The sequence below is a fragment of the Scophthalmus maximus genome, chromosome 4 (assembly GCF_022379125.1).
Source record: "Scophthalmus maximus strain ysfricsl-2021 chromosome 4, ASM2237912v1, whole genome shotgun sequence".
Taxonomy (NCBI): Eukaryota; Metazoa; Chordata; class Actinopteri; order Pleuronectiformes; family Scophthalmidae; genus Scophthalmus; species Scophthalmus maximus.
In genome coordinates this window covers 7,137,501-7,164,729 of record NC_061518.1, presented here as the reverse complement: position 1 = coordinate 7,164,729, position 27,229 = coordinate 7,137,501, and the positions used below count along the sequence as shown (strand labels likewise).

General features: G+C 44.1%; 1 protein-coding gene across 9 annotated transcripts in view; it reads left to right on the top strand.

Annotated features, from left to right (window-relative positions):
• Window positions 1-8,257: 8,257 nt before the first annotated feature.
• Window positions 8,258-27,229, top strand: part of baz2ba (bromodomain adjacent to zinc finger domain, 2Ba) — a 65,727-nt gene continuing 46,755 nt past the window's right edge. For 7 of the 9 annotated variants that reach the window (XM_035629136.2, XM_047331384.1, XM_035629132.2 and 4 more), the window contains exons 1-2: window positions 8,259-8,594; window positions 20,680-20,722. The gene's annotated coding sequence lies outside the window, so the exon portion shown is untranslated. Of the gene's footprint in view, window positions 8,595-20,679; window positions 20,723-27,229 lie in introns of all 9 variants that reach the window. The other 2 variants (XM_035629140.2, XM_035629133.2) reach the window with 1 other exon arrangement.

Here is a 27,229-nt window from a genome sequence, read left to right as displayed (position 1 = left end):
CAGCGGACGCGTCCTCAACCCCGTGGTCCCGACTCTCTTTGGTTTCAGTCAGTTTGGGTTTTGAATAAATTGTAAATTCAGTATTTTCTATTAAATCCATCTAAGGTGGATCTATATCTTCCCCCCGTACATGCAAATACAGCTGCAAACAGTTAATCGATCAATCGGTTGGTAATCAACTACTAAATGAGTCACAAAAAATCTTTTGATAATCGATAAATCAGCTCAAGCAAACATTCTCCGATTTCCGCTTCTTACACGTGAATATTTTCTGGTTTCTTTGCTCCTCTGTGACAGTAAACTATTTTTGTTTGGTGTGTGGACAAAACAAAGCACAATTCGGGGGTTTTGGGAAACACGAACGACATTTTCACCATTTCATGGACCACACAACTGATCGTGTTAATCGAGAAAATAAACGACACATTAATCGATAATGAAAATAATCGTTAGTTGCATCCCTGCATGCAAATATTTCCTGCTTGAAAACTGTTTGTTTTTTTGCACACTAGGGCAGGGTGTGTGTTTACCTTCACCGACTCCAGACATTAATGCTTTACTTTATAGTTATTCAGTAACTAATCTCTAATCCAGTCCAGCTGCATAAATACTCCAGTTCAGTGTGAACGTGTCTGTTGAATAATTAAATTTTCCAATCAAAGAAATTAATATGGACTCTTAATTATTAAATGAAAACAAAGACACACAGCCACATTGATTTGAAATGCACACGTTTGACTATTTTTCTTTAAATTAACTGCAATTGGCTTCAGGGAATAAATAAGTGTATTGAGTTTAAATTCTACTAATGGTAATTGCGCTAAATAGGCACATAAAGACTTGTTCCGCTGCCAATGAGGTAATTATTGCACAGAACAAATATGCATTTCATTTTCCAAAGGATGATGTTCTGCTTGACACAGTGATGCTTTGAGGCTTCACTTACCAGCAGTTATTCATAATGAAACTTTCGAACATGCAGGTGTGACAGGCTGACTGACAGATGTTAACACACTCGTCACTCTCCCAGATTCCTGTCACAACTAAACACACAGAGGATTTGTTGAATACTTTTCTCATCCTTCTTTTTAAATTGTATTTTTACGGTGGACTTAAATGTTGAAAAGGTCCCCTTGCATTTTCCTTTTATAAAGAATTTACTCCCACATGCGGATCTGACGAGTTACTAGTCAGTGAGTCAGCAACGCTCTGATTGTTTTGTTTGACCAATCACACCAGATGGATTCTCCAATCCTTCCCTTCAATTTTAGAACACCAGCAGTCAGAGATGGAGTGTCCTGTTTCACACAAAGTTCTTTTTTTTCTCTCTTTTTTTTTTGGATGCAGCTCTGTGAAACACTCAGCAGCAGGGCTAAGAGGTCAACGTCAGTTCATTGTGCAGGGTACACAAGCTGTTTTCCGTCTGAGACATTTCCGAAGCTCTTAAAGTATCTTTGAGCACTCTGTCTTCAGATTCGTGCAGGTTTTTGTCAATTAGAGTGATTAAGATATTTGCTTTTAAATCTTCTCATTCTTAACAAAAATAAAAGGCCCTTGTTATTTCTAATTTCACTTACAGCTATTTCATGCTTGTATTTTCTCAATTGGCTTCATGCATTTTGGCAAAAATCTTACAATGAAATAAAGTATAAAATGTCTTCCATGTTTTATACTTTGTGTATGAGTGTAAACTTGTTCATACGGTTTCGTTAATCTTACATTTTTCGTGAAAAAACAACCTCTCAGTTTCAGTGGGAACATTTCCTCTTTCTCAGTACTACTGTGCAGCGAATTTTGGTGAAAACATGTGACCTCACATGTTAAGCCAACTCAGATGCCTCCAGATCGTAAAACCACAGCGAACATTTTGTCTGATTTTTATGTACATGCTGATTAGATAGAGCACAGACGCCCGGCCCCGGCGTTATGCGGAGATGTGCTGTACATCTGCAGGCAGGTCTATTCCTCCGTTTTACAATAGCTCTTAGAGGTTTATGCGCAGTTCAAACACACCTCTTGAATGAATATGAAAGCTTGTTCAAAAAATGGATTCTTGATGGCCTTGACGCACTCTGTCTGAAAATAGCTCATATGGTATGCGTGGACATTTCCTTTTTTTTCATATTCAAATGAGACTTTAAGGTCTATAATTAGACAACCGGTAGCATTTTGATACAATGCATTACTTTAGATTTGTTGTTTGTGCTTTCTGGTTTCGTGTGCAGACAAATAGCTGTAGGAATTAACATGGAGGACAAACCAAAGCCTAATTCACCTTGCACAGGAATATATGTGCTCATCGGTTGTGTTTTCTTCTTCATGATATCCACCTTAAGCTACGCACACAGGTACTTTCTGTCTCCTAACATATGCTTCCCGTGTGGTCACGTGTGGCTGCTGGATCCAGGCAGCTTTCGTTTAATTACTTATAGGCACGAAACATATGTCAGATTTGACTATATGATCCTGAAGCCTCAGTGTGTGACGGTCATTTTTATGTAATGGCGGCACATTATCTTGACGTGTCTTCACAATATGGCTGGACAGACTCATTTAAAGAGAATGGTTACACATTCAGACGGTTGTTTTCCCTCTCTCCTTGCTCAAAATTCAACCTTTTAGCCACGCAATTAAATTTAATTATCCCTTTTTTATGTCGTCAATACATTAATCCCTGACACATGAACACTGACAGCACATTCACTTCTTGTGGTTTGTCTCCATTTTTCAAGAGAAGTTCCTTCATTAATGTTTCTTCAACGGACAAGGGACTGATACCTTCCAAAATAAAATAAAAAGAATATTGCAATTTGAAATTTCTAGTGGCTGTTGTAACACTACATCTCTAAGGGTGTCATTTATATCAAGGACAATGTCTTGAAAAGTGTTCTCATTTGACATTATTCACTTTTTATAGTTGCCTGGTGTTGTTGCATTATTAGGGCTAATGTTCCTTCAGTAAATAATGAGTTCTTAAAAAATAAAAAGCTGGTGTTCATACTTAATGGTGATCATGTCGCACAAAGCAGAGCTAATTGGAGTTTAGTTACAAATTACCCTTTCAGTACAGTGTGGTGTATATAACTGTATTCCTTTTCTACGCTTTGATGCAAAAAATGTAAGGGAACTCTCTGCCAAACTTGTCCAAAAAAATAAAACCTTCTGTGAAAATCTCCGATGACTGACTTTTTCCAGCAATGAAGTCTGTCAATATGAGCTGAGAGCCTGCGGATTAGCATCTGAGTGGAATCTCATATCTTACCTTTGCATTACAAAGCACCAAAGTGGGTGAGACTTAACAGAAGCAGTTCACAGTCTCCGCGGGATTACAGTGACGTTTCTTATTTTCCAGGTAATGACCATGCATTATTCAATTCATGTTTGTGTCTTGCATGTTTAACATAGAACGTGTAAACTTTATTGTAGGAACAATGAAAAACAAAACAAACCGCACGGTGTTAACAACATGCGCCACAGTGATAACTAAAGTTATGATAATGGGGAAAAAAAGGGCGTTTGTTTATCTATCACAGTGTTCTCTTGTGTGACACAGATGTTCGTACGCCGGCTGCAGTGGACAGAAATCAATGCTAGTTGTATGTAAACTATGATAAAGTAATGCATTGAAGCTTGAAACTCCTTCAACTGTGAAAGTCATTTCCATCGAAAATCCCCTCAGCTTCATCTCTCACAAAGAGCACAATAAGACTAACTTTCACCTAAGTAAGTTTTTTTGTGTTTGCATCTGTGTTTCTTTCTTTTCTATTCTTTTTTTGTCCTAAGAGAGTGTGTGTGTGGGGGGGGGGGGGGGGGGGGGGGGGGGGGCTGGGCTAAATTGCATGCCACTTTTAACTTTACGTTGATTGAATTATAAAACTAAGTGCACAGTTAACTGTAGTTAACAGCAGGGCTCCTCAAGGGTGATATTCACGTCGGCTGGAAGGAAAATACTGGGTTGATTGCCTTGGCTAAACCCCTGCACTTACAGGCGCAGATTTAGCGAATGGAAAATCTGCTGACATTTTGTGCGGCGCGTGTGTGTGTGTGTGTATTCACACTGGTGATGTGGGTAAAGATGTGTTTCTGTTTGATTCAAGGTCACTTGGCTCTGCTCAGGTTGGGGTGACATTTGTTTGTGATCTCATCCTTCGCGGAGAGATGCATCACTGCGGGGCTGGGACTTGTTTCTCCACTTTCCTGGCACAAATGACTCCTCATTCCCAGAAAGGGAACATACTAATTCTCTCTCTGCCTCTCTCTCCCTCTCTCCATCAGTCACACACTGACAACATGTGCACGCAGACTGCGTCTCCTCACCGAATGACAGTGTGAATGTACCTCATCAACGAATGACTCACTCTACTACTCTGCTATTATGATGATTTCTCCCTTCTGTGTATTACATCATGCAACAGAGGGTTCTGCTCAGTTACATTCACCACAATAAACACTCTCCGAGTGCCTTCGTTTTCGACTGTGCATGGGGTTTTGTTCGTCAGCCTTGCATGGAAAACATTATTTAGTCGATCTGCCAAATCACTTTTTATCTAGTTTGTTTCGTGTGTATCCACTCAAGTGAACAATGTTTTGTTTTTTTCGAGCTGATAGTGAATTGCAAGGCTGACGTTTAGGCTGGCTAAAAGATTTCTGTCACAAAAAACGATTGTAACATCCATTAACCGGCTTCCGGTAGATGTCTCTCGGGGTTAAAGGTCAAGGATTTAATGCATATTTCCCTGTCACATGGATTCCCACATGCCAAAGGTGTGGTTTGTCTCTCAGAGTATCTATAATAGGGTCCACACACGTGGAGCCAAATTCCTTCCTCCAGTAAGGGATAGTACGATGGTAATCAATAACGGCATTCATCTGACATAATTGCAGAATTTTATGTCAGCGAGAGAATGCGAGCGTTCCTTGAGGCACAGCGATATTCTACATATAGCAACCGCAAATTGGTCCCTCGTGCTTTAATCACACAGGCAGTTCAAATCATTGACTTTGCAAATCATTACATCTCACAAGGCATTGTGTTCAAGACTACTGATGTACTGAAAGGAACGCGACAAAGAGAAGACACTACATGGATGTGGAATAATTACAGTTCTTTTGCAGGGTTCTTATATTAATTCCGAAACAAAAGATTAAATTAAACTCAACAGTTGTAAGATGTCGCAGGCAGCGAGGAACAATAGTGCTCGGCTCATTCTATACAGAAGCACATTGTCTTAATTTAATTTATTGGGTGTTTATTTTTTAATACTTATTATGTAGGTCACAACAATAAGTGAGACCTAATTCAATTGCATAAAAAAGAGACTTCCTTAGGCCACTCTTTCTTGTGCGTGAACACTATTTTAAGCTCAATTTATGGTGTTCAAATTAAACATCTCAGAGTTGCTGGAAGCTTCTTGTGTTAATGGAATCCCACATAGTGGATTGTGTGGGGAGGAGGAGAGCAGATGAATCTGTATTCCCTGAATGTATCTGGGCAAAAATCAATAAATGCAAGCGCAGCTCCTCGCTTCTGACGGCCTGTCCCTGTCTTTGCATGGTGAACTAATAGAAAAATAATAATTAAATCCAAATCACCAGATTAATTTGTTTTCCATCAGTCTCAGGAGAGATCCTTTTTTTTTCTTCCCCTCCCTGTTTCTTTAGTGGCTCATTATACTTTCTAATCAAGACAAAAAAAAGTCCCTCTTTTAGACAGACATGCTGTCTCCCTTCCCCCTTCTCTTCCCTGTGGTGTGCTTTCTCGCATTGCAGTCATTGTGCTGGCACTTATTATGTTACAAATGACCGAGGTACGGCAGGCATTCTCAGTGTGCATGCAAAGGAGGGCCCACCCTTCTTTGCTGCTGGTGCCTTCTCCTAATGACGATGCTCAGAGTGCCCCGCGACGCCACCCCATGCAGCACTCTCCCCTCTTTCCCGCCCCCATGTGCTCTCTTTAATGAAGATTCTCCAATGCAATTAAAAATCCCTGCTTCTTGCTGCTACTGTATGACAAACAGAGCCACTGTCATTCCTCACGGCCTGTCATCCCTGCAACATGAGGCGGAGGAGATGGAGAAATACACCAGGGTGCCAGTGGCTAGAGAGACAGATAGAGAGGATTTGTGAGTGTGTGTGTGTGTGTGTGTGTTGTGAAGAAGAGCAAAACCCCCCATCTCAACAGGTAATGGAAAGGGGCAGAGAGAAAAATCAATGACCGAAGAACATGGAGAGCAAGCTTATGAAATGGCTTTAACTGCACACCACAGAGCTGAATAAGGGGTTCTGTGTCCATCCTCCAAACTCGGGCGATCATGAATGTTTTATCAGACCCAGAATCCACACACCACCTTTTTTTTCCCTCTCTCTCTCTCTTTTTTTTAATACATACAAATTACTGATATGAAAGTAACAGCTCTGCAATTCTTGCAAATAAAATAAGTTTGGGGTATGTTGTGACCTAACAGCAGAGAGAGAGAGAGAGAGAGAGAGAGAGAGAGAGAGTGGAGAGAGAGACGGGTTTCCTTTATGGTCATTTATAATGTTTATGAAGCATTAATATGAATGTGCCTGTAAACCAACACTCCATCACGCCGCTAACAATGGCTTCATTGTTTGTGCGTGATTTACGATGTATCTATAAACTAACAGCGAACAGTTTGTTAATCCCGTATAATACCTGTTAAAAATGCATACAGCCAGTGGTGATGGGACGTGTGCAGACACACACCAGTTGGCTCCGGCTCTCTGTGACCCACCCTCATCGGGGTGGGGCATCTAAGAGCAGTTGCCCACTCCATCTGCAAAAAAACTGCCCACCACCGCCACCGCCCCTCCAACCCACCCCCTTGTTGTTTTCCAGTTGAATGAAATAATCTTCCCCCGTCTGGAAACCCAGTCTGGGTCAGAGGGCCTGCGCTCAGCCTGTTGCTCATTGTGTGTTCAGAGGAGGAGGTAAAGCATACAATTAGGCACAGATGGCTGTCTCTGCCCGGCAATGTATTGATCCTATCCCGGGGAAGATCTGTCCCATTTCTGTTTTGTTTTGTTTTGTTTTGTTTGGCAAATGCCTTCAATTTGGGGGCCCCGAGTTATCCGTCTGATTTGTATTTGTTTGATCGTGTGTTCCTGAGGGGATCATCAGTTGGTCAGTTAATAGTGATACACACTGTGGGGGATTTTAGTGGCTCAGCATTGAGAGACATGACTGGAAATTCATTCATGAAACAGGGATTTGTGTCACTGTTGCATAGGATGGATAAAAAAGATGTGGAATGATGATAATATTACATTCAGGCTTTTAAAACATCTCATCCTGACAGAACAGAGTTTTGACAGAGCTGATCACTGATCATTCGACCCTTGGTCCGGTATCAACTCAGCCTTTTGGTTTCCAATTAAACACGAGTCGAATAATCAATAGACAGACGATCAATCAATGACTATTTTGACAATCGTAGTCATGAATTATGCAAAAAATATTCCCCGGTTCCAGGTTATATACGAATGCTGAACCTTATTTATATAAAAAAAAAATCAAGTGTTTATTTTCTTTAATGTGCCAATCATTATTTTTTGATTCATCAATATCAAAAAAATAGCCAGGGACAGATTATGTATAGTCTATACATTGCTTGTTTTATTCACCTAACAGCCCCAAAAATATTCTCGTACCACAAAGGAATACTGAAGAAGCTTCAATGAGAGAAATGTTGCCTGCATGATGATTATTAAAATTATCAAAATAGCTGCTTATCAATTTCGCCTGTCAATCCACCTATAGTCAATAAGCTAATCAGCTGCGGCTCCAGTCAAATCCACCTTTTTCAGAGCATGAATCGACGTCAGCATAATGAATCAAAGTGATATAAAAGTGCTATAAAAGTTGGAATTTTTTTCTGTTGACTTGTTGTTTTTCCCTTCTTCCCCTCTATCTCTAATGCAGCTTGTCTATTCGTCACGCTGCTCGTTCGTACACCAGTGGCCGCCGATCGCCATACGGTGTGCAAAAAACAAAAACAAAAGATAAATAAATAAAGTTGCCTCTGTCAATGACGACGCGTTCGAAGTAATCATAATAATAATAATGCTAATAATAATAATGCAAATAATAATAATAATAACGGTCCAACACTGTATCCTGTCTTCCGCTGCGGCCGCTGCACAAATAATAAGTTTTCTTTGTGTGGCGGTAGTGAGCTGACGTCAGGTCGGTTCCTTGAAGTGGGGCTGAATAAACCTTGAGAAGAGTCTCCTTCAATCTGCTGTTAGGAACTAACACACACACACACTCACACACACACATGCGCTCACACACACTCACTCACTCACTCACACGCGCCGAGACTCAATTACTGGCCAATTCCCTTCTTTATCATTTCGTCCCCGACCTCTTCCATAAGCAAAAGCGACTAAGGGACAACAACAAAAAAAAGAAGAAGAAGAGAGAGAGACGAGGAAGAGAAGAAGAAGAAGAAGAAGAAGAAGAAGAAGAGCGGCGACCCCGAAGTGTTTTTGTGGCGCTTTAAAAAAAAGAAAGAAAAGAAAAACCCACGTTGGAAATAAGTAAAGTGTCGAAACTGAAAAAAGAAAAGAAGGTAAGTGTTTTATTTCACTGACGCCTCGCGACGAGCTGCGCGTCGAGGCTTCGTCTCGAGTTTCTTCTTCTTCGGCTCTTTTCCTCGTCGCTCGCTGCCGGCGGCTCGTGTTTAACTGCGTTTATAGACACTTTCGTGGTTTTTTTTTTTTCCCGTGGTACGATTCGCGTGTTCCGTCCGTGTGTCCGAGCACTTTCGACAAGAGGCTAAACGTCACATTTTATTTTTTTATTTCAATTTTTCCCTTTACAAACCGAAAAGTTTCGCCTGTCGTTTATTATTTCAGTAATAAACAGTTGTTTTTTAATTTTCTTCTTCTTCCTCTTCTTCTGCTGACCTGATAGTGGGAACCGTCTTTGTGTCCCCTCTCTCTCTCTCTCGCACCGTTCACTCCCGGGGGGGGGGGGGGGGTCGTCGTTTTGAGCGACCGTTGAATCGTCGAGAAAATTAAAACTTTTTATTTGATTTGAAATAGCTCGTTGTTGTTGTTCTTGTCGTTGTTGTTGTGTTTTTGTTTTGCTGGCAATAGCCGTGTGAACGTGTGGTTTCGTGGTGGCGAATGTGCTCGTGCTGGTTGACGGTGCGACTCGTCCGGTGTAATACTCCGACCCCCGCGCATTAGACAATTAGCAGCAAATATACAAACGTTACATCGCCCTCGACTTTAGGATGCAGTTGGACGCGAAGTGTGCGTTTCTTTTCCCCCATTTTTCCGTCCCAGAGAGAGAGAGGGGGGGGCTCGTCACGCCGCTCCCGGCCACCCCGCCGCCGCCGCCGCGGTCGCTTCCTCAAACCGAGCGCTGCCGAGCGGCGGCTTGGCCGAGTTGTTGAAATTCATCCCTTTGTGTATATTGCAATATCCTCCATTTTTTTCTCTGCCCCTTCCAAAACAACAAGCCTCTCGCCATCTTGGTTATTTTAAATTCGACCCCCCCCCAACACACACACACACACACACACACACACACTCCCCCCTCCCCTCCCCTACGAGCACCGTCCCTCTGCCTCACACACACAAACACAGGAGACTTTTTTTTTTTTTTTTATAAAGGAAATGGATCCATACGTTGTTTTTTGGGGCAAGTTTTATAAAAGTAAAAACAAAACAATAAAACGTCGACAGGGTGAATCTCGTCTATAAATGAAAATGAAAGGGGCTTTATAGTTTGACGATCATAAAGTTGATTCATCCCAGAAGACAGTTGTTGTGTTTGTGCTCGAGGCTTTTGCTTAAAAGAAAAAAGAAAAACGAGATAAAAGCCGTGAGGTTGAAGGTTTCGTGTGAACAGGTCAGGGAGACGGTGTTCGGAGAGAGATATGCGGACATGCTGGGATTATGGTTTCGGTCGCGATCAATCAAAAGTATCGCCGCAAATTTTTTTTTTTGAAAGAGAAAACATAAGAATGGGGGTTTCAGCGTTTTTTTTTTTTGTTTTTTTTACCTCGCTGCTGCTTCACGTTCCTCTCTGCGACTGAACATGAATGAATGGAGGAAGGCAGGAGGAGGAGGAGGCAAGGAAGAAAAGCGAGGAAGCATATTCATTACTAAGAATCCTTTAGAAGGGATGATGAGCAGAAAAACAAGAATGTATAATTGGATCCTTTTGAATCACAAAGTTGTGTGAAATAATTATGTGATGGTAAAAAAAAATGTATTTAATCTCCTTCAAAAGAACCTTTATTGGCAAATGGTGCAATGTTGTTTACACAAAGTTGAATCAGTGTGTGATTGATAGATTTGCCCGATTGACAAGATCTGCATTCTCACCAACACACGCACACGCACATGCACGCACACACACACACACACACACACACACACACAACCACAGCAACAGTTTAGACTGGAGACTCTGCAGAAAGAAATTAGCCAGTGACTGGAAAATGGTGACCTTGTTTTTAATTTCTGTCATCCATCTTGACAAAAGGTGTTTTAGCCCTCACGTCCCTCTCCGTCAGGGTTAAAACTTGGTCTCACCGTCTTCCCTCTCATGTCCTGTGAGTGGTTTAAGAAAGAGGACCAGGGGGGGGGGGGGGAGGAAAACAAACTGTATAAACGCTTTGAAATGGAAAATGTGATCATTTCACCTCCCACCTCTTTTGTTTGCCCGTTTATTGCTGCAAAGCTGGAGTGCAGAGGAGCAGATGTTTAGCCAAACATGAAGGCGCGGTGCTTCTGTCCTTATGGGGATGTCTTTCCCTCCTTTCACTGCTGATGCATCTATATGACAGCTGCTTGATACCGTGGAGCTGCTAAGAAGCCATTAGTGGTATCAGTGAATTGAAACGGAACAGTGTCTCCCAGTTTTCTACCACTATTACAGCTGCCGATTGTTGGGTGTCGTTTTGTGCAGATTTGTCTGAATATGTGTGCGTGTGTGTTTGTGCGTGCGGTCGTGTGTGTGTGTGTGTGTGTGCAGCTGAACATACAAGCCAACAAGAAGTGATAATATATTTGTGCAGTGTGTTTCCCCTCCAATGTAAGACAGTGTGAGCAAGAGCAAATGTGGGGGAAAAAAGGGGGAATAAATGTGTGAGTGTTTGTTTGCCATGTTGGTTTGAAATGAAAGCACACTGTGCCACCTCAAGCACACTTAAATCAGAGATGTGTCTCCTCGCCAGGCCAGGAAAAAAAACAAAACCCCACAACACTCAGCAGGAGTTTTATGCTCTGTCTCTCTCTCTCTCCTTCTCTTTCTCGCCCTCAAATTGGAACTGTTGTTTTTGAAGAGATAAAGGAGGACTTCCGCTTGACTTGAACATTCAGGAATTAAGGATAGACATAGTTAAGCCCTATTTGCATGTCTACCAAAGTCACAGCAAACGGTTGCTATTGACTAAGCTGATTAGGTGAAATTAGGTTCACGAGCTCTGTGTCTGGGGGTGCTGAATCTGACAGAACTTGGACAGCTTTTGAGAAGACAATCCCATGAGCACACAATGCCGTATTCTCTATAATCCTTTACAATTGAATATGGGGCTATCGTTTTTTGGGGGAGGAGGAAACCCATAGTTTGTGTTCTTTTGAAAAATGAAGCGAAGCGAGATTTATTAGGGTGTGCATGATGTATCGATCAACTCCTCGCTGGGAGGCAACGTTCGCTTAAAAAATATGATCATCACATCGCATTGAGATCAGGATTATGTCCAGTGCATTGGGGCGTGTGGAGGATTCAGCTGTATGCGTGTGCACTTTTAACTTCTGTCAAAGGTGGCAAGGTTTCTTAAGAACAAAGGGAGTGTCTATCTTGTGTTTCTCCAAACCTTTTTGATGATTCAGTAGAACTCAGATCCGCATTTTGATTAAAAAAAACACTGACATTTTTTCCATTCATATTGGTGTCAAATCGGCCATTGACATGATCAGTTGTTGGAAATTAGATTACATATTTCAATGCTGTGCCATCCCTACGCGTGAGTTTGTCACTGATTCTCTGACTTTTACCTTGGCAATATGCACTGCCTATAGTTTTGCGTTACCCCCCTCATGCAAATGTACGTGGTCCATATATAAAATGAGTCGGATCCTCCTAACCTAAATAATTAATGGCATTGATGTCAGTGTTTTTTATATTTAGACTGAGATTAATCAGACCCTACAAATAATCCATTGATAATAATGGCCATCTGGGAGCCCTGTCAAATCTCTGCACGTTAGCGCTGACACAGAGCTGTGAAATTCAGAGAGGAAGCAGAGGTCTGCTCTGTGTTATCTGTGATTCAAGAACTAATGTTGGACACAGCAGTCCCGAGCAACTCCCCCCCCCCCCCCCACATCAGTCAGCCATTTCAATATGACTGTCCATGCACACTCACACTCACACACACACACACACACAGAAAACAATACTGACAAAAGAAACAATGCGCCAAGAAAAGCGAGGACATACACAGATGTTTGTGAAGTGGACATTAATCCTATGAGGCCTAATGGTCCTTTGAGGAAAAAGCTAGCAGAAGCCCTGAAAGCTTCGGGGCATTGGATTGATAATGTCTCTTATTGTGACAGATCTGCTGTGCGTGTCTGTCTTGGGCCTATACTGTTGTAATGTGCTGTGTTACTGGGCCCGTGCATGTGGCGCACTTTATTGACACGAGTTCACGTGGCCTTGCAGGTTAATGTCTTCCCAACTGGGAAGCTGGCAAGCTCTTAGATGATCTACCTAACTTCGTGTTACCTTGCTATTTTGGTAACGCTGCGTGTTCGCCGGACGTCTGTGCAATCGCCAGGCTGCACGAATAAGTGCTGACAGCCACTTTTAACGCAGCGCTTTCAAATATATTTGTCCAAAAATTGTGTTTCTGTCTATGTAATGAGAAACAAATCTATGTTTTGATAATGAGATAGAGCACATACCGTATTCTTCCTGTTGTAACCCCCCCCCCCCCCAACAAGTAAACAAGTTCAGCTGTTAATTAAGACTAAACAAACCAACACCGATTTGAGGTTTTTTTCGTACACTTCTTCGTGGATTACATACGGTGGATTAATTAGCGAACAATGAGCAGTGTAAAGTGCAAGTGGGTCACCCCGCGTTGACTTTCAGGAGACACAAGACAGAGCTGCCGAATTTGGGAGGGAAAGGCGATAAGCTGCTTCTTTGCTGCTCGTCCCCTGGGCCTCTATTTATCATTCAATGTGAGAATTTCCTTGATGAAAGTCAAGGTTGTTTGTGCATGCTCTGTCTCGTTGGGATGCCTTGTTTTTTTTCCACCAGCAAGGTGAAAAGGTTGATCCCCCCCCCCCAAAAGAGATGCCGTGTTTTTGGAAAGTCCAGGCTACTTTTCTTTTAATGATGTCTCAAAAGGTCCCGGTGATTTTTTTTTTCCACTTCAGGGCTGTTTTGTTTTGTACATTAGCAAGGAGGCGAAAAATACAGATGCACTCCTTGTTTCTGCCGGAGCCATAGAAACAGTGTGCGCGGAACTCCTCATAAATCACTGTCTCCATCACTTACTCGTGTGGTAAAGACGGTTATCACTTTGTGTAAGATAAAAGCCTCCGTTAGTGTGGTCTTAATGAAAAGAAGAAACAAAAAAACCTGAAAACATGGCAACATTATGAATGCGTTTCTTTCCGTGAGAATTAAGGAAACCGCTCCAGTGCTGTTTGCCGTCGTGGAAAGGAGGATGTCTCTTAACACTGCCGCAAAGCTGGAGTGCAGACTTTTGTTTCTCTAAGGTGAAAAACAAACAAACTTAGTTTGTGTCACTCTTGTCTGAGCGCCCATCGTTTTACTTCGGCGGGGAACTTGATTGTGGAAAAATTGCTATTTAGCCGAGCCGTTTTACCGCACCTTGACATTTCTCCATCGGTAGCAGTCGGCCTGTGTTTACACTTTTCTCCCAAATTCGCCCCCCGTCCCATGCTGGCTGCGCTCAGATGGGAAGGGGACACTGTGAATGGAAAATGGAAAGAAAGGAAGAAGGTTTCCGGATGTGGGAATGGGAATGATATTGGTTTTCTATTGGTGTGCCTCCTGGGTCAGTGGGTTCTTGATGATACTATAGGAGAAGCTTGTAGCAGGCGGGGGATCTGTGAGCCTCGTGGGTGTTAAGACGCACACACACACACACGCAAACACACACACACACACACACACACACACACACACACACACACACACACTCACACACACTCACGCCTGCTGTCAGAACACAGGCATTTACGCATAGGGACAGGACACACGCGCGCACACAAATGCATGAGTTTGCGCCTCGACAGCCCCCACTTATTGATCTTCTTCAGCATTTAAAATCTGGTCACTGCTGCCACAAAGGCTTTTTATTTTAGCTGCGCTGGCAAAGACGGCTCCGAGCTGAGCCAGAATTTTAAATATTTAACTCCCACGAACGCCATGAGAAATGACAGGGATCGAGGAAAACAAACAGGGAAGCAGTTTTGAGCCGTGCAGTAGCTATATGTGTGTGTGTGTGTGTGTGTTTGTTCAGGAGCCGTGTTTTGTGTAAACCACACTAGTACAATCAGCCCTCACGGTGTCGTGTGGCTGTGGAAGCGCTACGGTGCGGAGAGAGAGAGAAAAAAGAATCTGCATACGCAGCACTCTCTGCTTCATGAAGTTTTTATCTGGGATACATGTTTCCGCTCTCTCTGTCGCTCCAGAAAGAGAAGCATTCGCTTCAGACTCCAACGTAACTGGGCGCTGACCTACATGGCCTTACCTTGTTAGCAGCCTGGAATGCTAGTAGCCACCGGATTAGTCACTACATTGGACCCGCGACAAGCTGCTGTTTTTAGCATTTGGGGGTTAAAGAAAGGATAGTCGTGTATGGAGAGGCCGTCCAGCTAATCCACAGATGGATGGACGTCATCTTACGGTCGTTACCATCTCTTCTCTCTGACTGTGCTGCGTGTCCCCTTCTCTTGTCCTCACTACACATAAAACGACGTGCAGACAAATTGATTCCCCCTTTTTGGGGGGGGGGGGGGGGTTCTTACGAAAATGACAGTGTTCAAGTTAGTCCCAGGTGGCGCGGAGAGGAAACGATCTGACCGTAGTGCTGTTACTCTCTCTCTCTCTCTCTCTCTCTCGTTGTCACGACATCTCCAAAATAATTTGTCTTGAAAAGGTCAAAGCACACTTTGGTGATTCTTTCACAAAATCTCCCACAGTTTAGTTCAAAGTTATGTTTCGTTAACGGTTCTTTTTTATTCTTTTTTTTAAACACCAACAGGCAGCCAAACCTCACGGGCTTCCTCATTCAGCTGAACCTGCTGCTGTTGTTGTTTTTCTCTTGTTCAGCTATGAAAGCCTGGGCCAGCTCAGTCTGTGGCATTGTCCCCCCTTTCCCCCCTCCATCTCTCTCTCTCTCTCTCTCTCCGTCTGTCTTTCTGTCTGTCTGTCTCTCTCTCGCGCGCTCTCGTGCTCACTCTTTCTGAACGATGACACTGAGAGACAGCTGTAACGTGAGACGCCTCTCGATCCTGGCAGGGGCTTTCGAAAGCCGAGGCAGAAGGGAGGGAGAGGGCCTTTATCTGAGACTGGGGGCGCTGACCTCCCTCATTCCCCTTCTCCTTTTCTAGTCCTTTTCTCTCCCCCGTCTCCACGTCTGCTGGCGTGTCCTATCCTCCCCCCACCAACCAGCAGCCAGGACAGCGCTCTTAAGAAAAGAAAGAAAAGAAGAAGTATAATGTGAAAACGCTGTCCCCTCATTGCAGAAACCTGATGAATGAAATAGTGAATGTTGTGACTGCTTGCACCATTTAGTGCTGCATTTTGGGGGTTTTTGCCTTTACTTTCCTGGTACTGTATCTCTCCATCATTTGTTGGGATGAGATGGATGCAATTTCATTTGACGACTGGTTTACAGAATACTTTATATTAATCTGTATTTGTGTGACATATGTTTTAAATCTCTACAGGAATTTTTTTTCATGTGTGTGTGCATGGGTTTGTGTGTGTGTGTGGATGGAAACACCCACACATCCCCCGGACTCTAGGCTATGTCTGCTAAATCCTCTGTGAGAGCTCCCGTGTGTAATCCAAACATTTAGAGCTAATTTAAGCATGCAGGCAGGAGCAGCATCCTTTAGGAAACAACAGCTCTCACTTCCCTCTCGCTCTCTCTCTCTCTCTCTCGCTCTGTGTGTGTGTGTGTGTGTGTGTGTGTGTTTGTGTGCATGTCTTGTTGTCGCTGGAGGGAAATGAAAGCACTCAATCACTCACCTGTCAGAGTACTTCAAATTCTGTCTATAACACACACACACACACACACACACACACACACACACACACACACACACACACGGACACACACACACGGACACACGGACACATGTGCTTTCGCACTTACCCCTGAGGGTTTGACAGGACTGGCCCTTTATTGACTCCCTTGATCAAGGAGACAGCAGATCCATTTAATAGAAAGCTCCACACAGACACACACACACACACGCACGCACGCACGCACACACACAAGGCATTTGAAATCAAAGTAGACTCACATCTGCTCTCCACACATCTCCACTGTAGCCCCCTTTTCCTCACACACAGCAGAGCTGGCAGTCATTTAAAAAAAACTGTGGCTATATTGGGTGTCGAATCAAATTTTCCAAAGCCAAATACTAATACAGACCATAATGTTTTCATTACAGGACATTCAAGCGGTTTCCTTCTCATTTTTGCAATATCATTAAACCCGAAATGGCCCCCCCGATTCCCCTCTTTTGCCGCTCTCTGTTAGCGCATGGAGGGTGATTATGTCATGTTACATGCCCAGCCTGGGTTATAGGAATGTTCTGTTGGCCTTGGCCCCCGTGCTCCCCATTTGGCCATGTTTTGTGCTGAGTGTTTTGGAAGGCCAGTTAGCCAAGAGGGTTCTGGGGAGGAGATGTGACAGCTGTGTTGGCCACGGCTACTCTGACCTTCACGCGTCATCTTGATGGATCATCCAGGCTTGTAACGTTACACTGAACCTGTTGTGTGTAGTCCTGCGCAGCGCTGTAGCCCGATTATCCGCTGGTGATGATCTGGTCACACTCTGTACCGATATCATTGTTCCAAACGCAGCTGTGGAGAGTTGAGCAGTGAGGACATATCTTAATCAGCTTCATCTTGAATAAAAAAAACACGGAACAGAAGTGGCTAATGCAACTCAAAGCATGCATTTATGGGCAAAAACAGCCTGTTATTGTGTATATATGTTCTACCTCTGAAAAATGGATCGTGCTAATGTTCTGAGATTTTTGCCAGTCTCAAAGCGCTTTGCTTTGCTTTGTGTGTGTGTGTGTGTGTGTGTGTGTGTGTGTGTGTGTGTGTGTGTGTGTGTGTGTGTGTGTGTGTGTGTGTGTGTGTGTGTGTGTGTGTGTGTGTGTGTGTGTGTGTGTGTGTGTGTGTGTGTGTGTGTGTGTGTGTGTGTGTGTGTGTGGTGTAACCTGTTCCCTTGAGATGGCACTTGCTCCATCAAGTCAGAGAAGAAACCATTTAGTGAAATGAGAAACACACACACACACACACACACACACACACACACACACACACACACAGAGCACCGGGAGGCTGGGAGGATTTGAATTGCACTTAGACAAACGTTTCTCATACAAGTTCTTTATTCCCCCCGCCCCGCTCCCTGCTCTGCCCTGAACATACACTTACTCACATACAAAGGTACTTGCACAGAGATTCCATTTTGTCAGCTTTCAGCCCCAGATCATGTAACGATAAAAGATGCTGCCCTGCAGTTAAACACTGCCAGTAAATCACAGGGCAAAGAAAGCTGGGAGAAGCACTTATTTTTAAGCAGCATGAGAGACCACACTGGGGGGAGGACGGGGTAGAGACAGATAGGGTAAGACAGAGAGAGCGAGAGGAAGAGAGAGCTTCTTTGTGCACTGTGTACTGGCATTGTGTGTGTGTGATGATGAGATGAATCACTGCTATTTAGGGATTGGTTTCCTGCAACTGATTGTGTGACGACTCTGTGGCGGACAGACTGTCAAGACTTGCCTGTTTTGTTCTGGGGGCTTCGGGAAAATGTCTGCGGCCAAGTTTTTCGCTCGCTCGCTCCCACGGGGGACCCAGTGTGCCAGAGATCAACAGAGACAACAGAGGCAAACACCTCACTAGTAATGCCGCTCTTCTAACAAGACATCAAATATTAAAAAGCCAGGGATTATAGGGGCCATCTCGATATGTGTATTTTCAGTGTACACTTGTTTTCCACGCCCCGGGTACCAACAGAGTTTCTCTGGTGAAGAGGAGTCACGTTAAAAACACGTGTGCTCTTTCTTACGTTCCTTCTTTCTTACTTTCTTTCTGTGTGGCTCGTACAAAAGTCCGACCCTTGCGTTTAACCCCGCGCAGAAGCCGGAGAGCTGCTGTGTGACTACCGAGGCAAAGTCAACACCAGTGAAGGCTGAGGGAGAGGGGGGTATATTAGGGGAAACCAAACAAGACAATTCAGAAAGATGTCACAACAGTTGGCTTGTACACTATCCATGTGTAAGCACGCCTGGATGGTGAATGCAGGTAATTATACGTCTGCAGATAGTTCCTGTGTCTGTGTTTTGCTTGTTTTTTTGGGGCTAATTAGATGGAAATTAGTTGGTAACGAAGGCGATTATGAAATGACATTTGGGTTGTTTCTCCAAAAGTATTAAACGGAATAACTTATGGCAGTAATTTGTTTCATCACTTTCTTAAAGGCTATAACAAATTTAGTTTTTGAGTCACTTTCAAAAACATGATTGCTTAACACTCTCAGGTGAACCCTCTTCTTTTTTTCCTAAAATATATAATAATTTGATGGTTAATATTCTTCTGATGTTCTCATCTTTCATATTTAACTGACAGAATTCATTTGTCAAGCAACAAAACAAATACTTTACTAATGTGAATCAGTCTGTCATCCATGTCATTTAGCTCCATTGAGGAATTTCTACCCTTTTCTCTGATGTGGTAGTAATCAAATTATCTTGGAAGATATCTGAAGGATAATCTGCAGATTAATTGATAATGAAAAAAGAACGGTTGGTTAAATGATTTACGAGGACACTGCCTGCACTACAGGGAAATAGTGTGTATATTTTTTTCTTCTTCTTTTTTTAGATATTTTATCCATCTGCCATTGATGTAAGACTGTATCGTCTTACAATAAAACGAGGTTAATAGACCAAAAGCTGGATTCTCCGTCAAGGCAAATGACGGTAGGCAGCCGTGGCTTTCTTATCCTGCGTACTTCACCTGCGCCGCGGCTTGCAAATCATTTTTCTGTGCCGAAGCCCTATGAACAGGGATCCTTTAATCATTCACTAATAGGCCTTTATGAAAAAGCTGAAGATGAATTCAGCCTACCTGGCTCTCTCTTATCATTATCACTGCGATGACTCATCAAAGTATTTGTGTGTCTGCAGTCTGTGCGTGTGTGTGTGTGTGTGTGTGTGTGTGTGAATGATGAAGGGAATCGTTCAAAATCGTTCTGGTTATTATCAACACAGTCAGTCGAGGTGATTCCTGCTCAGTGATGAATTGAGCCGTAATGGCAGATGCGTGTTGCATTATGTTGCCACAGACTTTGACACGACTTGAGGGCATCGGGAAAGACAAAATCACTTAGGCTGATGAGCTGCAAAAATACCAATTTCCTTTTTCTTACCATGGCAGTCCACTCCAACGAGTGGCATACATAGGAGACACTAAATATCTGCTGTGAAGAAACTATAGAAGATTAGAAAAAAATTGACATATGCCATTTTGTAATCGCTGACCACATCCGTGCTGATGAAGCGTCCAGGGAGAGTTGGTTCTGTCTCTGTTGACCAGATGGATGAGTTTACTGTCAACAAAACCTTGTTAGATGGCTACCCACAAGTGCTATGACACTTTGTGCGTGCGTGTGTGTGTGTGTGTGTTGAATGTGTTAGAAAATGTCTATAAGAAACAGAAGCTTGTATTTACCTTTTTTTTGTATTCAACCAAGTTGTAACTGACGTTGTTGAAACTTCCATTGAAACCTTTTGCATTACTGAGATGTTATTTAAACCCTTATTGAAAATGATTGAATAATATTCAATCATGGGTGTATATTAGCATGGATAAAAGCGTTGTAGCAGGATAGTAGGGTGGCATCTGTTACGGTGAGCTGCTTAGATTAGGCTCAGGGCTGTGGCACAGGAGGGCCTCAGCAGAGACAATGCACGAGAGACTGGCGTGAGAACGTTGGTAAGGCTTGGTTCTCTGCAAGAACCGTCTTGTGTTTGGGGAAAAATATCCTCACACTCTCCAAACTCCCGTGTCTAGATCCATTTCTAACAAACAGGTTTCGCAAGAAAGGGCTTGGGGAGAAAGAGACTTTTTGTGTGCGTGAATATCTTCCGCTGAGTGTGTGTGTGTGTGTGTGTGCGTCACACTGTATTTTCTGTTTGATGTGCCTGAAAACCCGCAAGTACTAAGTCATGTAACCATAACTTTGATATGCTGGTAGTTTTAGGGGCTTCCTCCCCTTCAGGCTGTCGAAACCAAAACAGCTTTATCACAAAACACGTGTTAAAAAGAAATCTAACCATTCAGATGTTATTTTTAAACCTGAACCACCCTGATCTTTTTGTTTCTGCTTTTTTCTCCAGGTGTTACAGCAGTTATGTCAAAGAGCTGAAGACATCTCTAACAGTGAGTAGACCCACTATGTTCATTTCATCTCTCCGTGCTCCTGGTTTTTGTTTGCATGTTACGAAAAAGTTGATGTGTCACATCTTATTATATATACTGCTTTGTCACACATTTCTGTCATCACAGTTTTCTTTTTTTTTATGTAAAGTTGCAGACTTCTCCAGTTTCGGGCCTAATTTGATTTTCATTCAGTGAAAGAGGATGTTTTTTTTTTCTTTCTCCCCCAATTAAATTTAACAAGAGCCCCTTGAAAAGCAGTTGCTATGATTACAATACGAGTTCGGGGTTCATTCAGTGAATCAAGCAATTAATTAGATTTCTCCCATTCTAATCAGAATATTTGTACGAAACGTGCGCGCCTAATAAACATCCTTTTGAGTTCGCTATCTGCTCAGAGCTGACGGCAAATGTAAACGGTTGTTAACTGTGCCCCACGGTGTCTCGACGTGCGGATCTCGCATTGCATGTCGTTGTTTATGGGTATTGCTCGCTCTCCTCCTCCTCCTCCTCCCTACGTCCCATTCTTCCTTCTTTTCTTTTTCTCTCTCCTTTCTCACACTGTGTGTGTGTGTGTGTGTGTGTGAGTAGCTGCGCTCAGGGGCGCGGCTCAAGGCTTCACTTCGCACACACACCAAGGTGGTGGCAGTTTGTTGTTCCTCACACACGGACAGTGACTTGCACTTTTATTTTTTCCTTGTCTGACTTGATGGCCTTGTGCCTGCGAGTGTGTCACCAGATTAAATGGGATCTTTTGTAAGAAGCGTTTTCAACTGAATGCAGAGCTCAGGGAAATACTGGTTTCGCCCTCGACCGGCTCTATTCAGCCTTGTGTGTTACCACACCTGATTCTATCAGGTTTAACCCTCACTAGTTCATCTTTTGGCTGTGAATGGTACTTATTACAACCCCCCCGCCCCCTGCAGGTTCGTACGAGCTGCTTGTATCATTCGTGATAAGTACTGATGAGTCCTTTCTCTGGGAATCAATTTAGCCTTGTAGCTGAATCCCCCACCCCACCACCACCACTGGCTGTTCCTTGGCTGCCTGACTCAAGCACAACAGAGCACAGGGAAAAATGGAGCTCGTCCAAACAGCCACGGTGTAATTAGCTGACATTTGTTGCTTGGAAGACAAGAGAAGGAAAAAGGAAAGAGCTGCTCAACTCAAACACCCAAAGGAATATGCAAATGTTGAGGGCGAGAGAAAGCGAATGTCTAATGTCTAATGGCACAGAGACATAATTATATTACATTCACATATGCATGCGTGCACGCGCGCTTGTGTGTGACTGACAGTGAACCCATTGAACTTCATACAAATATTCCTGTCAGTGTTTTGCCACCATCGCCATGAACAACTGGTCTCCAGAAAGGACTAATAATTAATACGTTAGCATACGAATGACTAACCAGGACGCTCTCTCTGCTAAGAGACGACGCCTAGTCGTCGGCCTGCTTAGCGTTTCTTGTTTTGTGGAGCGCGTCTTAATGTTTTCAACAACATCGGCTAAGCAGCACACACAGCTGAGCTACGCACTATACCCACATGAAGCGGCCATCCGCAACCGGGCCGATTCTCTTGTTTCCAGGAAGGTGGTGCGTGTGTGTTCACGTGTGTGTGTTCACGTGTGTGTGTGTGTGTGTGTGTGTGTGTGTGTGTGTGTGTGTGTGTGTGTGTGTGTGTGTGTGTGTGTGTGTGTGTGTGTGTGTGTGTGTGTGTGTGTGTGTGTGTGTGTGTGTGTGTGTGTGTGTGTGTGTGTGTGTGTGTGTGTGTGTGTGCACATTCGAGAGGGAGAGAGTGCTGTAATGCATGTGGACAATCTGAACTTAAGCCAAGGTGCTGCGTGAAGGAGCAGCAAATGCTTACGCAGCCCCATCTGCTTGATCCAAGCTTGAAATGCAATGCCTTTTAATGACAAAATACAGAGTGGCTGGGAGGTGTGCAGGGAAGGGAGGAGTGTGCGTGTGCGTGCGTGTGTGCGTGTGAGTGTGCGTGTGTGTGTGTGTGTGTGTGTGTGTGTGTGAAATAGAGAGGAATAAAGCGAGAGGGAGAAGGAGAGAGAAAAACATCTCGAAGGTCAGGAGCAGCGGGCGGCCGTAGGGGAGAGACACGTGAGACAGAGATAGTCTTGCGTCAGCCCCACAGCAGTCCGCTCTTTGTGTGTGTGCGTGTGTGTGTGTACACACGTGTGTGTGTGTGTACGTGTGTGTCTCCTGTGGGGCCAGCATTTTCATCCGCATCCCACTGTGTGTTACAACAAAGCAGTATACCAGTGTTTCTATTCTGAGTGTCTTGATCTGCAAGGATGGATAGCTAGATAGATAGATAGATAGATAGATAGATAGATAGATAGATGTACGAACCACCATAAATCACTCAGTTATTTAGGCACAGATAATTCTTTACATGGCTCTTGTGACAGTGGAAGGGGAAATTACACCTTCTTGCCTGAAGGGAAAGAATCTGTGCGTCTCGCTTCCTTGTCACAAAACCTGATATGGTTTCATCAATCCCAGCAACCACTATCATTTTTCAGCTCTTATTCATGAGCCCTCTTTGTTTCTCACAGTGAAGTGCCCTTTGAATCGGTGCTCTGTTAGATTGGGGGAAGTGTTAGAGATAACCCCCTAAACATTTAGTACTTCGTACTTGCCTCGGAGCTAAAAAAATTGTTAAAAAGCTGCTGCGAGAGATTGTCCCCGGGATAGGGAGCAGCGTAGACTCAACAGACACACTCCAGCATTAGTTTGGGCTTACCCATCCATGTCTCTGTCTCTTTCACTCTCTCTCTCTCTCTCTCTCTCTCTCTCTCTCTCTCTCTCTCTCTCTCTCTCTCTCACTGCACACACACACGCACACAGACACACGCAAGTTTGTGTTATCCTTGTTAGGATATCGCACTGACCTAACCTGTATCCTGGGCTTTGGTCCCGAAGAGGACAACTCCTCCTTGGTGGATGTCTGTATTTTCTAGCAACAGAAATAATTATTGAAAAAGGAAATGCACATGCCTCGATTAACATTACTCGTACCAATTAATTATGAATTGTTGAACTGTATACTTTTACAGCTCGCGAGTTATGGTAACAGTGTGAACATATATACGTTTTCATATATAGCTGTTTGACACAATGCTAAGTTTGCCAAAAAGATGGAACTAAATCAAATGGGTATCTCTCTTAATGGCAATTTTTAAACTGCAAGAGTGTAAAAAGTTTGCTTGTTGCAAAAATGAATCGCACTTGTTCGACTGACTGTTTTTAAAGGCAGGAGCATGATGCAGTTGTATAATTGATCACATTCGCCAACCTGGTGCTCTTTAAGGTTGCCAAAACAGGCGGACACGTTGTTTTTGTTTCAGTGCTTCTTCAATTGCTCTGCGTTGGTGTTAGACAACTTCTACAGATTGGCTTTTGCGGTGTCCGGGAATTGCCCTCGCTCTCGCCTGCCCGTGAGCAAAAATAATTCCATATTTTGCTTCTTGTGTCTGCTTTGTGGAACAAGCCATGGACGTGGGGCGGCAAGAGCACTTGTGTTAGTCAGCCATTGTTCAGTCACCATGAAAGCTAAAAACCGTTGGCACGCCCAATATGACTGCAGGCAGTGGAGGCAGACACACACACACACACACACACACACACACACACACACACACACACAGAGACACACACACTGACCCGCGATTGCAAATCAATGCAATGCTTAGGAAATACAGCTCTTACTAAAACACCGTCATTCTTATACTAATAAAACAAAAACAAACAGCAGTGGGGGCACACACACACACACACACACACACACACACACACACACACACACACACACACACACACACACACACACACACACACACACACACACACACACACACTTTACCCCCCATGGCTCACATGGTTTTTCAACGAGGTTCAGTTCTCTTGCCAGACTCTTAAATCACCCCCACTGCCTAACAGCCTCCCGCTCCCCTTGTCCCCGCGAAGGCCTGCAGCGCAGGGGTGAGGCGGCTCTCTTACAGACCCTTGTGCCATGAATCACTGCTCGCACCCAAGGAGCCTCCGTCCACTCGGGGGGCCGCCTGCCCGGACGATAATTTGCGTGGTCATTTGTGGGGGCCATTTTGAATGGGGAGCCAGACAAAACAGGAGCCAAAGAACCCAAGCTGTGAAGATTCCCAGAGAGGGCAGCAACAACGGGAGTGGGGTGTGTGTGTGCGTTAATGTGTTTGTTGTACCAGAGGGAAGATGTTGGGCACACAGTGCTGAGTTTTGGGTGTCATGATGTAACATAACTGTGCCAGTAATTCATGAAACATCAGCAGGAGACGACCTTTAAACCAAATACATCACAAACTTTTAGCCCGACGCAAACGGGATTGCAACTCGAGCCCTTCGGACTCGGTCCTGACGCCCATTTCTTATTGCTTGTGCGAAAAAGTGTAATTTTGGAACATTTGCAAAATTGCAACATTTGCAAAATTGCAACATTTGCAAAATTGAAGCACGGCATTGGAAACATGGCTCAAATAAAGCTCAGTGAGTCACTTGTCCACGCAACATACGTTTTTAATTAATTATTTATTGGGTTCAAAGTTTAAAACCTACCCTGTTTGTAGTCTGTTTTGTGTTTTTTATGTTTGTTTACTCTGACTATTGGCGATTATTTATTGTTATTAATCCAATTTAGTTTTAGCAAGCTGTTCTCTTCTGTTAGTCTGTGCGTGTATGTCGGCGTGGCAGGGCTACGAGATAATCACGCAGACCACACATGCACTTCCTTTCTCTCTCTCTCTCTCTCTCTCTCTCTCTCTCTCTCTCTCTCACACACGCGTGCACACACCAGCTGTTGCTCCATTAGAGCCTCCAGGTTTATTGGGTCTATCTGCTGCGTTTATGGCCAAACCACATCTCTTCAACCGTTCTTTATTCCTCGGTCTCCCTCTTTTCCATGGCCCCCTTGTCTTTTGACATCCCTCACAGCTTCCTGCCCCCTTAACCCCCTTTCCCCTAGATCTTCTTTCTTCCTCTCCCCACTTCAAACACTGCACACAACGAGCACAAAGTCTGCTATGGATCTGGTTTTCCCGACTACAATGTGTGCCTATGGCAGGGAGTTATTTTGTCCCCACTGGGCCTGTGCGTCCCTGGGCCTGTGGGCCAGGCCAGGTTGTAACCTGGATACAGCTGCAGTCCAGAAGAGCCATTAGCAGTGCCAGGAGGCCCCCAGCTCCCAGTGAGAGCTCATTACTGTTTTTGTGCAGTCACACTTCTCCTATGAAACACGGCAGCAGCGTGCCTGGTGAAACTAGCCAGGACACTGAGCCTCGGGGAAACCATTCTGGCCCCATTTGGAGTTCTGAGAGAGAGAGAGAGAGGAGGCAGAGAGAGCAAGAGGTTTCATCCAAAGAGGACAACGTACACTAAGATTGATATTAATCATTAAACACATCCAGATGTTCCTGTACTTAATTGTGAGAGTTTGACTGTCTGTGTTTTTGTATTTAATTTGCTCTTTGTTCCGTGTGTGGGTGCGTGTGTGGGTGCATGTGTTTGTGTGTGTATGTTTGTGTGTGTGCTCTCTGAGGCCCAGTTCAGCTGTCTGGTCTGGTGTGCAGATGGCCGAGTTGGGGCCCACTGAACGAGATACCTTTTTTCTTTCCTTTGTCTTTTACACCCTTTTCCCTTCCTTTCCTTTCCTTTCCGTTCTTTTCCTTTCCTTTCTCCTCTCCTCTTTAGCTTGTTCTGCTGGTTTCATTTACCAGTTACATCCCCGGCTGCCTCCTCTCTTTCATCACTGCATCTGCTGAGGGCCATCTTGGGCAGGGGAGAGTTTTCCACCGCTCTATTTTCTCTCTCCCTCCTTCTTTATGCGCCTCTCAGGGCTCAGTGCGGCAGTTATTCGCGGTGGCTTTGGAATGAAATGTCTCTTAACCGAGCCATGTGCCCCGGAGCTACGGTAATTGCAGGTGAAATTCAGCTTCCTCTTTAAAATGCCATCTCTCATTTCCAGTTACCGGCCCCCTCCGTATCTCTCCCTCTGTCTCTCTCTGCCTCCCTCCCGCCCTCCCTTCCCTCTTCCCTCCCGCTCCCCCTCTCCCCCCGGCTGTCTTTCAGAGGCGTGTGAATCCCTCAGCCCCTGTCGCGTCTCTCTGCCCCTACAGACACTCCCACAATGCACAGCGCTGATGGTCGCACAGTGATATCAGCCATGCAGAGACACACAACTCTCTCTGTGTGTGTGTGTGTGTGTGTGTGTGTGTGTGTGTGTGTGTGTGTGTGTGTGTGTGTGTGTGTGTGTGTGTGTGTGTGTGTGTGTGTGTGTGTGTGTGTGTGTGTGTGTGTGTGTGTGTGTGTGTGTGTGTGTGTGTGTGTGTGTGTGTGTGTGTGTGTGTGAGAGAGAGTGAGAGAGAGAGAGAGCAAAGATAACGTGACAGAAACTGAAAGTATGTGTTTGATTGTGAGTGGAAGACAATCAGTATATATTTCTGTGCATATACTAGAGGAAAAGTGT